General features: G+C 40.6%; 1 long non-coding RNA gene across 1 annotated transcript in view; it reads left to right on the top strand.

Moving 5' to 3' along the window:
- LOC128312828 (uncharacterized) overlaps nt 1-8,061 on the top strand; it is a 107,613-nt gene extending 99,552 nt beyond the window's left edge. The window contains exon 4 of the long non-coding RNA XR_008292627.1: nt 7,443-8,061. This is a non-coding gene — a long non-coding RNA (uncharacterized LOC128312828). The remainder of the gene's footprint in view (nt 1-7,442) is intronic.
- The last annotated feature ends 4,268 nt before the right edge of the window (nt 8,062-12,329 follow it).

Consider the following 12,329-nt stretch of genomic DNA (forward strand, 5'->3'; position numbering starts at 1 on the left):
GAGTCTAATTCTCTTATAGAACCTGGGCTGGCCTGTGATTTGCTTTCACCAATGGAATGTGGCAGAAGAGATATTGTGCTAGCTCTGGGACTAGTCCTTAGGAGAGCTGCTTGCTACTACTTTCATTCACTTAGAACGAGCCACCATGCTGTAAGGAAGTCTAAGCTATATCCTCTTGGAGATAGAGGACATGTGCAGGGATACTCGAGGCCGAAATTCCACACACAAATACCAACCACCTAAAAAACTACTGTCGCCCCACAGCCAACAGCCAGCGTTAAGGTCCAGACTCTTGAGAGAGGCCTCTGGGAACTTCCAAATCACCCCAGACATCATACTGATGCCTGAGTGATGCTAGAGAAACATGGCATGGAGCAGAAGCACTGCCAGTCAAAGCACGGATCACAAGAAATAGTCAACTGTGGTGGTTCTACCCCACTAAGTTTTGAAGCATGCTATCATACAGCAAACGATAATTGATAAACCCATCTTATCCCACGACCCCATCCTCTGCTGATGATCACCTTGCTCTCGGCCCAGGCAACTGGCCTGCATTGTCATGCTGCTACCATGATAATATGATTTTCTTCCACTCCAAGGCAGCAACTTGGTCTGCTGTGGAGGCCAGAGTTGAGGGTTTGTATTCATGGGGTCTCACCCCTGGCTTGCTGAGCAGTTCTGGGAAAGGTGCTAACAGAGATGGAGACTGGAGCTTTAGAGTCAGGCCAGCCTGAGATCCAGTCACTGCTTGGCTGCTTCCCGGCTTCTGAGGGGCCACATGGTAATTTACATCTCTGAGCCTCAGTTTCCTTTTCTATAGATGAGGATGGTCACGCTTACTTTGCTGGGCTTTTCTGAAGGTTCAAGGTGACGTGTGTGTGGAGTATCTGGCACAGAGATGGAAAACAACCAGCCCAAACAAAACTCACCCTCCACATTTCCCCATGTAAGGCTTTGTCTCTCTTTCAGAAAAGCTAGGAATTTCCAGTCAAGCACAGGGAGGAGAATGGAGACCTGTATTCAAACTTGTGAGGACTTTGAACATTGGCCCCCCAGGAAGTTCTTTCAGAGGCTTTGTTGTAGCAACAAGCCAACAACAGCAGCCCACTCCCAGGAAGTCCTGCTCCCTGGGCCCTGCAGCAGGGCTCCTGCACAATAGAGGCCTGTCTGCTGATTGCCATGACAGTGACACAAGGCTTTGAAAAGCATATCTCATTGCCTGTGGAGACTCTTTTCAAATGCTCTCTCAGGGCAGACTGTTTTGTAATAAGACAATGAAATCCAAATTTACTAGTTACCGTATTTGTGGGTTAAGAAGGGAGACAAAAGTTCTCCAATTAATTGTTCATCCTAGGCCATTTTATTCCTGTAAACATTGTCTTCCCTCAATAAGACCAGTACTGCAAGGAAGTGGCTATGTGGATGCTGACAAGCTAAAAGTGAGGGCTGGCTGGAATTCATGGTTAAGAAATAGGAGCTGTCAAGTTGGCTTTCCTCTTTTGAAGCTGATCCAGCCCAGGATCCAAGGATGGGCTAGTATAGACAGGCCTGACTTCATAAAACAGACCCGGGGATTAGAAGGTGCCCAGAGTCTGTGGGTACAGGGATGAGGCCAAACTGCCATCCCTTTAGCTCTCCTAGGCAAAGTACAGATATCCAACAGATATGCATGGGAATAGCACACAAGACAGTGTCTGTTCCACTTGGCCAGGGTTCCATTCTCATTGGTAGGCTGGTTGTTCAATGCTGTGAGTATAGCCTCTACTGAAGGGCACCTGTAGATGGAAAGCAGGACTGAATCAGACTCCTTCTACTTGGCTTTAGGACAGCTATCTGCAGGTACGATTCTGTTGCTCCCATCTAGCTTGTTTTCTTGAAACTTTCCTTGGAGGGAAGCAGAAAAAGTGGTTAGAGGAATGAGTGTTTTGGCTGGGAATAATCATAAGAGTATTTTATCTTGTAGATCTGTGATCTCCAAGTTCAAATAAGGAAAAAAGCATTAATGAGGATGGTGGAGGCTGTTTTCCCAATATCTAGTTTATCCTTTTCTCTCAGTGAAGAACTTCTAAATTTTATCTTGGCTCATGACTCCTTCAGAATAAAGACTCCCTTATTTCTGGGTGGGATCAGCCAGGGTGCCAGCGAGAAATAAATAGATGACACCTTCATATTGGGGAATTGGCCAAATTAATAAAGTGACTATTTGTTACAAAGTTGCACGTAGGAGTTTTGGAAACTCAGAGGAGCATATGCAGACAACTAGTGCCACTCCTAGGTTACCAAACCTAGAGAAAATCACCATGGAGAGGGATGATTGACAGGAGCCATGACCTTTGGGAGAGGCGGTGGCTATCATGAGGGAGGAGTGATGGTGGGAGTGGTCTGTCCTGGCAGGCAGAGTGTGTTATCATTGGCATTGTTTAGAATTGTGCATGGTCATAATAAAAAGTTGACCGTTAGTTTGTTTTACTATGGCATTTATATTCTCTGCAGACAATGTACCCTTTAGTGTTTGCAATTCCCACTCATGCATTATATGGGAGGGAGAGAGCCAACCCCTAGCCACTTGGAAGGAAGCAAACTGGGGAAATCGCTCCCTCAACCTCTCATCTTCCACCTTATCATCTCCTAAGTGTATCTCTCATTGGCTACATTCAGCAAAAGCCAGAGAGCAAGGGAGCCCATTGATGTCATCCATTCAGGTGAACTCCTCAAGGCACAAAACAGAGTAGAAAAGCGTGGAGAGTGGATGTGATAGAGAAACAAACAGAAAATATCCAGCCCTGAATTGAAGCTTTGACTGGATTTGCAACTCTATGAAGTGTCCTTAAAGGAGGAGGATGTGCCTCCTTATCTCTCTGTTTCCTACTGTGAACTCAGAAAGTGTGGCTGGAACTGGAACAGAAGTCTTAAGAGTGCAAGATAAAAGTACATGTTGCAGATAACAGAACAATCGGCCAGAAGGAACTTAGGAGGGCCTACCAATTATGGAGGCTCCACACATGCCTTTGTTCACATGAAAAGGAGATACACTTCTATTTTGTTTAGTCCACTGTTTTTCTAATCTTACCCATTGTGATGAGTTCCTTCTAGTTATTTAAAAACTTCTAAATGCTACCTGTAGATAAAATCATATGAAGCCACTACTGGCCCCTGATTTTGGTGTATGATGTTAATATTTGCAGAACAGAAAGGTCTCATCTGTATTTTCTCAAAAGGAAAGATAAAGGATTTGAAGATACTGAACTTTGGAATAGGAAGCCAGAGTCTTACCTGTGTGGGACTGTGGGTTCTGGCATAAAGGAGACTCCCCATGGGTCCCCCACTGCTATTCTTTTTCTTAGGAATTTTAGGACACATTAGATGTTTTATGGAACTGCCAGCTGCCTTGAATAGAGAAAAATAGATAAGAGGAATATGCCTGCGTAGTGGGAATTCAGCTAGTGTGGTGTAGAATGTCATTTAATATCCTTTTGGTGATCAGTAACAGAATAATCAAGTAAAAGTGGTTAATGTAGATAAGTTTATTATCTCATGTAATGAGAAATTTGGAAGAGGATGAGAAATTTTGAGGATGGCTGATTCAGAAGCTCAGTGATGTCAAGGTTCTGGATCAGCTTCTCTCCCATTGTGTTGACTTCCCCTCTCAGTAAAAAAGATGGCTGACTAAGCTCCAAATGTCCATCTTCCAATAACAACATCAAAGTCGAAGGAAGGAAGGAAGGAAGGAAGGAAAGAAGAAAGGAAGGAAGGAAAAGAACATTTGTTCCTGTGTTTCTTTCTCTTAGGAAGGAACATCTCTCCTAAAATACTGCTTCCCTTATCCCTCTGCAGATTTTTTTTTTCAATTGCCGTAGTCTAGATCTTGTCACGTGGCCACTACCTTAACAGTCACTGGAAGAGAGGAAAGGGGTTACAATGGCTGGACTAGGCCAATCATGATCCATCCATCTGGAACCATCTTCCCTGAGTATACCAGTGCCTCATACCAGCACCAAACTGGAGTCCTATTAACAAGGGAGAAGGGGAGAATGGCTAGCATAGGCAAGCACAGATGGAAGGAAGTAGAAGGACTATTTAGAAAAGAAAGAAAAAAGAGATACAGCAGATGATTGAACTGCAAAAAGTTAAGTCACATTTTAGGCTAAAGGTAACTGAACAGAAGTTTAGAGTCTAGGCCATGCTTAGGGGACAGAAGGTTGATCTCCATGACTGAAAGGAACTAGTGGATGGTGACTTAGAAGACGGGAATTATGAAAAAAGCAGAGGTCAATTATTGATGCTCTGCTTCCATATCTTGGACCTAGCAAGATGAACTGCCTCTATTATGCAAATTAGCCAGTTAATGTTTGTATTTGTCAAGGCCCTGGTAGGAAAATAGGAAAATGATGGCTCATTCCAGTTGGACAATTGAGGACCATTTAATACAGAGACTGTTTATAAAGGTGTAAACAGGGTTTAAGGAAACAACAAGGCGTACTGCAGGATCTTTGGCTACCAAGGGTGTGGAGCTATTACCATTCCCAGGAATGAAAAGGCAAAAGGGAAAAGAATGAGTACCATAACCTGGAGAGAGAGAGAGAGAGAGAGAGAGAGAGAGAGAGAGAGAGAGAGAGAGAGACGTAAGGAAAGAGCTGCCTGATAGGAATTGTGGCTTTTGGGAGAGGAATATAGCTAACTCACAGCGGCTTGGCAGAGGGGATGTCAGGAGACTAAACAGCCCAACCTCATTCTCTTCTGTGTCTGATATTATGATCCCCCCGACTTTCAACTTTGGTTGAACAAAACTGGAAGCTAAGAGCAAGGGAACATGTTGATACAGTTGATAGAGGATTTTGGGGGAGGGCAAAGTAGAAGGGTTGAGAGTGGATCTTGAGGTACAAATGGGCAATGTAGGAGATATTCTAATCATTATAGTAGAGAAATCAATTTTGAGCAATATGTCTCTTTTAGTATGGATAATAAAAATAATATGAATAGTAACAGTAGATAGTAATAATAGTAGTATATTTTTACTACAAATTTTGCTAGATGAAGCTTGAGACTTAGAGGGCTTACTCATCCAAGTTAACACATCTTGGGATTCACACACAAATCTGTGAGAGCTTTCTCCATTTCCATCAGAGGCTGGAGGATGACCATGGCAAGGCTTTCCTGGCATGATGAATCGGCATCAGTTGCCTTTAGCTGTTAAGGATGTAGGAGGAACAAGTGATAATGAGGAACTTCTTCCCTGTTGTTAATTCTTACTTTGGGGACTCTGGAGCCTGGGAGGAAGCTCACCCTTCCCTTTGAGTCCTCTTGTGTTCTGACAGCAGGCTTCTATCATTGTGTATCTCATATTATGAGACTATCCTTTGATTGTTAGCGCCAATAGCCATTCTGGTGACCTCTTCAGAGGAAAGCTTTCATCTTCAAGCGTAAAGCCTGACTACAGGGACTGGTTTGGTATGCACTATTATGCTTACCACTCTCCCCCACCTCTCAACCTCCTTCCAAATCTGGTAGCCTTACACATGTTCCAGAGCAGTGATTTCATGATAGGGCGAATCACTGGACTGCCAAACAGGAAAGAAGCTGGGCTCCAGGACAGGAGATGGTGGCTCATGGTGGTGGCTTAATGAACCTGGAGATGTGTTTATGGTTCTGTCCCTCACTGCTTCTTACAGAAGAGATATTTTTTTATGTGATGTGCATATTGGTGTTTTGAGAGGACCCCTCAGCTCCATCTCAAATCTGGTGCCTGAAATACTGTGGTTCATGATACATTCCTTTAAGGCAGTTTGATGTATCACAATTATAATACTAGCTACTCTTTTCCCCACAGGTACTATATTGTATACACCATCTCATTTAATATCTACGGCAAATGATACTGAGGCTTTTAGGAGTCCAAAGTCACATGGCTGGTAGTTGGTAGAGCTGGAGTTTTAAATTGGCTTGATTCAAAATCCAGCTCTCTGCTACATTTTATTCAGCATGGTTTTAAGTAAGATAGGTTTGAAGTAAGATTGGATTTGATACCCAATTCACACATATACAAGTATATAACCTGTGGGATCTCCAGAAAATTATTATTTCTAAGCCTCAATTTCTTCATTTCAAATGTGGGAGCTATGTGAAGAGGCAACAGCACAGAGCAGACAAGCTAGTTAAACTTGATCTTTTTTTGTAATGTTTCTAAAATCATTCCTGGAAGGTGGGAATGATTTAAGAGTCCTTTCTTGGTCGATAGTACCATAATCAGATTCTCTCCTGATGGGGTGGGGGCGGGGCGGGTAGAATATTGACATTGGATAAGAAGTCCTGGTCTTGAAATAGTAGGAGTGGATTTTATTAACCACTTGTTGTTGTGCAAGACCCTTAACCACTCTGATGCACTCTGTTTCTTTATCTGCAACATATACACCTATTCTGTAAACCTACACAATACTGTTGAGAGTCTCGATTGATTAAATGATAAAATGCCATGGTTTAAAGTATTATATGCTAGATCATGCCATTTGTTATGTCATCATTATTTATTTCATCATGAAGAAACAGAATCTTTACAGGCAGAACTAATTTGTGACCTGGGAAGCATGTTGCTTTCTTCTTTACCTGGTGGTCCCATTCCCATTGAGTTATATAGAGGTATTTGACTTTGATACATTACTATTTTACCACCTTATTTGCCTTTTAAAAATTTTAAGATAGGATCCAGTGAAGAGATAGCTATCATAGAGCATTTAAATGATAATATAGTTCATAAAAATAATTTTTATAAATTTGTATGAAACATAAGCCAATTAGAAGTATTGATAAATACATGATGAATTGCTTTAATCTGTTACATATGGCACATAGAGGCAGGTATATCTGTAATCCACTGATTCAGTTCTTCCCTGAGCTTGGATGAGCTTCCCTGAGCCAGCATGGTGACTTTCCCCTTTCCAGTATAACTGTTTCTGGCGTGCTAGTGTGGTTGATAATGAACAGGTGGTAGAGGAGTGAGGGAACCATAGGGACAATGATACAGGGCCCATGGCTCCCACTATGGAAACCCACAGTGAAGGAGAGTCTTAGGGTAGTCACCTTTATCCCAATCTGAGTGTCACTGAAGCTCCATTTCATTGATAAGAAAAATGAGGCAAACACATGATCTGATCTCTATTATGTTGCCTAGAACCAGAAGCACCAAGAGCCCATCTGTGTATTTTTCACTAGACAATGAGACTCCTGGACATTCTAGAGAAAGTCAGATATGTATGTGCCATGTAAGTATAGCCAAACAAACAAACAAAACCAATGATGAATTTTTAAGGGAGTGATTATAGGTCTTTTAGGTGAATTTCCAAACTACAGCTTTTCATTGCTTGCCCCAAATGTATCTTTTAGTGTGTCCATTAGAATGAATACAGGGCTGAAATTAGTAAATCGTTTCTTATCTTTCTGTATTTCAGGAATACAAAAACTGTACTTTGAACAGCCACTATTGGAGACGAGAAAGCCACTTCTCAAGGTAGGATCTGTGCAATATTAAAATTATCTTACGTTTTTGTGGCTAGAATTACTGTGCTTGGTTTAAGAATGGGACAAACTAGAATAAAGATCATTAGGCCATCCCAGTAGATTTGGGAAGTATTTGCAAAATGTCCTTTAAGATATGTTTCGTCTATAATAGACTTACATCTTGAAGGAGGAGTAGGCAGTTTAGCTGATTTGCTTTATTCTCATCCATGGTTTTGATGATCAGACTAAGAAGAAACAGAGGGAAAAGCTAATTAGAGGCCTTTGGGGTTTGCTAATTCAGGCTGGAAAGTACCCAAACCTCCGCCAACTCTTTAATTTAAATTGCATGTTCTCCTTTTGTTATAAAATTTGATGTAAAGCTTTCCAAAATAAGGGAGGAACCCAAATGAAGTTTAAATAAAGTTCATGTAAGTTTTAACACTCCACTGCTGTACCTGTCAGATTCCCACCAATGAGATTTGAGGTTTGTTCCAAATTCAAAGTGGTGGGCTAGAGATAAATCCTGTCTACTTTCACACCTCCTATAAAAATAGAGAGTAATGGCTGGTTGATGATGGCTTTTTCCTTAAAAAAATTTTTTTTTGAACTGATTGAATGCAAGCGTTCTTAGCCCCATCAAAGCTGTACGTCCTTTTGAAAACTACAACAATTCCAAAGCACATGGAGAATTTTTGAAACAGTGGGACTCTATAAGAAATTGTTTGGTAGATTGGTTCACTCACTCATTCTCTCATTCATTCATTAATTCATGGTACTGTGATGAAATAGTTCAAAGTATAAACTTTGTAATCATCCATCCAAATTTCAGATTCCAACTTTGCTAAATATGGGGCCTTATTTAGAAAGAACAAAATTCTTTGAGCCTTTGTTTCCTGAGTGGTAAAATGGAGATAATTATAGTAATACCTACTTCATAGTTTGTTTAGCAGATGGAGTGAGTTCCAAGCATAAAGTTAGTGCTCAATAAACAATAACTTAAAAAGTCCATCCATCTACCCATCCATCTATGCATCCATCCATCCACCCATCTGTCTATCCACCCATCTGCCCATCCATCCATCCATCCATCCATCCATCCATCCATCCATTTATCCATTCATCCATTCATCCACCCATCCTCATATCTGTCAAGTATTTCCTGAAAACCTCCCATGAGCCTGACCTTGATCTCGGTACTTGGAATATGGTGCTTGATGTTCAGTTCTTTCAGTCTGTTTGTATACAGACAGTTATAACACAGCATGCTTAGTGGTGTGACAAACATTAAGTATAGAGAAAGCTCGTCTAATTCACCAGGGGAAGATAGTGTTGGCCTCCTCTCTCCTCCTCAGGGAAGAGAGACTTACAAGCTGTTCAGAGGAGCACACAGGATTAGAGATGGAGACTTATTTTGGATTAATACAAGGGAGGTCTTTCTGGCAGAGATGCTGGGAGGTGGAATAGGAGGCCATGGGAAGCAGTGGTTCTTGTCACTAGAAGAGGAATCTAGTAAAAGCTGGGAGATCAGAGATGTTCAAGAGGGGCCTCCAGCACTTGAATAAGAGATTGAGTAGATGGCTTTTCAAATACATTAGAATTCTGAGAATCTATGGTTCTTAGATGAGCTTCTCTGGGGTGGCTAAATCAGAATGAGGTCTGGCCAGTCTGGGCAATGCAGTTGCCTTGGTAATCCAGGATGACCATGATGGTGACATGTTCACGCTGTGATGTAAGTACTTTTAATTTATTTTTATTTTGAAAAGTAAGATCCATGAATGCATTTTAATCATAGTAAAATTAAAGTGCTTGCAAAGCATAGAGAATAAAAGTAAAGTCTTTTTTCTTTTCCCTTTGCTCTTCTTTCTGCCTTATGCACCATTTCACAGGGCTCCCCAGCTAATTCCTGCCACAGAGATGGGGACTTTACCTTTCATTATCTATTCTTCCATACTTGTTTTCATTAATTTCTGTGCCTACATTTGTAAATATACACACATATAGTTTTTCAAGAACCATGAGTATATTCATTCTATAAATACTATCCATTAGTGTTTTTCATTCAGCACTAATTGTAGTGATACATATAAATGTACATAGGATGATACATATAAATGTTCCTCATTTTATTTTATTTATTTTTTTAAAGTGTTCATTTATTTTGAGAGAGACAGAGACAGTGTGAGTGGGGGAGGGGCAGAGAGAGAGAGGGAGACAGAGAATCCCAAGCAGGCTCTGCACTGTCTCAGCATGGAGCCTGATGTGGGGCTCAAACTCAGGAAACCGTGAGATCATGACCTGAGCTGAAACCAAGGGTTGGATGATTAACTGACCCAGCCACCCAGGTGCCCCTAAATGTTCTTCATTTTTTGTTGTTCTTGTTGTTCTTCATTTTAAAAGGTAGTTTCTTCTCAAGGCTTCACTGCATTCCATAGTGTAGCTGTAACATGACTGTAACATGACTTCTAAGTATTTCCATTGTTTTTATCTTATTGCTGTTGTAAATGATGCTGCAGCAAACATCCTTATGTATACATTTATGTGCCCAAGTGAAAGTATTTTGGTAGGATGGATTTTACAGATTCTCTGAGGTTGAATTACTCATCTTACAGGATCGACATTGTAAATTCTGATGAATAATGTCAAGCACTCTTGCAGAATATTGAAGTAGTTTATATTTTCACCAACAGTGAAAGAAAGTGACCTTTTCTCGGGTGCCTGGGTGGCTCAGTCGGTTAAGAGTCCGACTCTTGGTTTCAGCTCAGGTCATGATCTCACGGTGTGTGAGTTCGAGCCCCTCATCAGGCTTCGTGCTGACAGTGCAGAGCCTGCTTGGGATTCTGTCTCTCTCTCCCTCTCTCTCTGCCCCTCCCTCACTCACTCTCTCTGTCTGTCTCTCAAAAACAAATAAATAAAACTTAAAAAAAAAAAAGGAAGTGACCTTTTCTTTACAATATTTGTGAAAATAATATTGAAGAAAAACAGAATATGTCACCCCAAAATATGCCTCTTTGACATAAAAATTTGTTTGAGCTGAAGGCAATTAAAAAGGAGCAAAGCTCCCCTTTGTGTAGAGGCAAGATATAAACTCTCCTTTTACTGGAGACAGGTTCTTATCAGTCCAGAGAGGGCACCAGAGGAATCTGCAAACAAACTTTACTTCATTCGTTTCCTCCCACATATTCACCATCCCACAGTTTGTCATTGGGGAAGCCTAAAACTTGGACCTATCATTTCCCTACACATTATTGTTTTTAGTTGAAGATGCTATATATGCTGAAATCCTGGGCTGCCTCTTTGAGTTCCTCTAAGTTCCTCCCAGGAGATGTGCACTGAATGAGTTAATAAATGTTTTTCTCTTGTTGATTTGTCACTTTGTTAAAGAGCCCCAGCTTAAAAACTTAAGATGGGTGGAGCTGAAGTTTTGCCTCCCCTACGGTATATTAATCTTTTATTTTTTTGGTCCATCTATTAGGTAAAAAGAGTTTCTAATTGTTTGAATTTAAATTTGTATGATTACTAATAAGGCTGATTATCTTTTAATGTATTAGCTGGCAGTTGGTACACCTGTTAATTACCTCTTCGGATAGTTTGCCTATAAGTATGCATGAGAAACACTTTATTATGGATATTCATCTCTTGTGTGTGTATACATATATGGCAAATACGTTAGTACAATGAATTATTTTATGAGTATATTTTAGTCTTTTCCTCTGGTTTCTGGATTTCAAATGTTGATTTTTGACATGTGCAATAACTGTTGTGTCGTTGTTGAACTATGAAGTCAATACATGCGTGAGGAAATATAACACATCATGATTTTCTTTGTTTTTAATCTCCTTTTCTACCACTTTCCTTCATACTCTGTACTTTTAAGCTGCAGGGCACGACATGCCTTCCACAAATGCTATGATTTATGAATGTCTGTGCCTGGAAATAGCACAGGCTATTTTCCCCTCAGGAATATCTTTCTTATATCCCACACTGAGTACTTCTACTCATCCCTTCGGACCCCAGTCCCATGGCACTTCTTTTGGTGAAAACCACCGTAGCTACTCTGGGAAACGAGGAAGAGAAGTAATCCCCTCGTTTGGTTGCTAGGGTTACATGACAGAAAACAGGTAAAGTAGGAGACTGGGGTCATGGAAGTTTCAGTAATTGTGTGTTGCCTCTCAGAGGAGTAGTGCTATTGCACTGAAACTGTATCATTGCTTATGTAAGTTGCCGAATTTTCTGCTTCATTGTGAATTCCTGGTGTAGCGAGTTATAATTCTCTTCTTCAGCCTGTCATGGGTATTCAATACGTGCTCAAAGATTTCTCACTGAGATTGGTATGGGGTGGCCACATTGGTATATATGGTCTTTGAAAAATAATGCATTTCCCCTCCTTTTTTCTCTTTTCTCAAATATGAGCTGCTATCATATTTAGAGAAAACGTTTTGGGCAATTATAGTATTTTCTTATTCTCAAGCACCGGGAAATCTCTGTTACCATTGCTTCCTTTACTTAATTCCTCTTCTGTGTTTTTGCCTAAGTGTCAGATTTTGGAGTGTGTGCACTTTTATGAGTTGCTTCAAACATTTCATAAGTATAGTATACCTTTTAAGTATATAAATTGAAAGATGGGTATTCCCTGATGGTTTCTGTCTATATTATCATTTATTTATATCTCAGATAATTTCATTAAGGTGTCTGTTACTTGGAGAACAAATAATAGCAAAAATATAAAATGGAAATTGAAAATTAACCCCCCCCCCCCCCATATCACAGTTCCAAGGGCATGGTGATACCACAAGCATGCATACTTCATGGGATATTGTATTTGAAATAATTGAACTTCT

This window comes from Acinonyx jubatus, chromosome F2, assembly GCF_027475565.1.
Source record: "Acinonyx jubatus isolate Ajub_Pintada_27869175 chromosome F2, VMU_Ajub_asm_v1.0, whole genome shotgun sequence".
In the NCBI taxonomy this organism is placed as follows: domain Eukaryota; kingdom Metazoa; phylum Chordata; class Mammalia; order Carnivora; family Felidae; genus Acinonyx; species Acinonyx jubatus.